Source organism: Olea europaea, chromosome 2 (genome assembly GCF_002742605.1).
Source record: "Olea europaea var. sylvestris chromosome 2, O_europaea_v1, whole genome shotgun sequence".
NCBI classification, from domain to species: Eukaryota; Viridiplantae; Streptophyta; class Magnoliopsida; order Lamiales; family Oleaceae; genus Olea; species Olea europaea.
In genome coordinates this window covers 4,185,990-4,186,566 of record NC_036238.1, presented here as the reverse complement: position 1 = coordinate 4,186,566, position 577 = coordinate 4,185,990, and the positions used below count along the sequence as shown (strand labels likewise).

General features: G+C 36.9%; 1 protein-coding gene across 1 annotated transcript in view; it reads left to right on the top strand.

Annotated features, from left to right (window-relative positions):
• LOC111409010 overlaps window positions 1-577 on the top strand; it is a 10,448-nt gene that overhangs the window by 3,716 nt on the left and 6,155 nt on the right. The gene's annotated exons all lie outside the window — the stretch shown is intronic.

The window sequence follows — 577 nt, the reverse complement described above, 5'->3', positions numbered from 1 at the left end:
ATAAAATTGAAATCATTTACCTGTACCGATGTTTAGAAGCTCCTTGCAACTTCTAAACTTTACCAATGGCAGCACTTTCATGCCCATATCTGAAGGATTATATTGTGTGTGAATTTTTTCAAGTCTTACTAATTCTTGTGATATTATATCCCCAATGAAGTGTAACCCTATCAGAATACACAACCACATACTCATTCAAGACACTCAGTTCATGAAGTAGACCTCTAAGCCATAGAGCCTCTTTAATTGCTTCAGTGGTGGCAATATATTCCGACTCTGTAGTTGATAGTGCAACTATGTGTTGTAACTGTGATTTCCAACTAACACACGAATTTGATAAGGTGAATACGTAAGAGGAAGTTGATTTCCTACCATCCTTATCTCCTGCATAGTCAGTATCTACAAAATCCTTTAATTTCATGCCTTCCTTATTAGCACTAAATTTTAGACCTACGTCACTTGTACCCTTCAAATATCTTAAAAACCACTTTAATGCTTCCCAATGTTCAGGACCTGGATTAGACATGTACCTACTGAGAGTACTAATAGCGAATCCTAAGTCCGGTCTAGTGCAAAC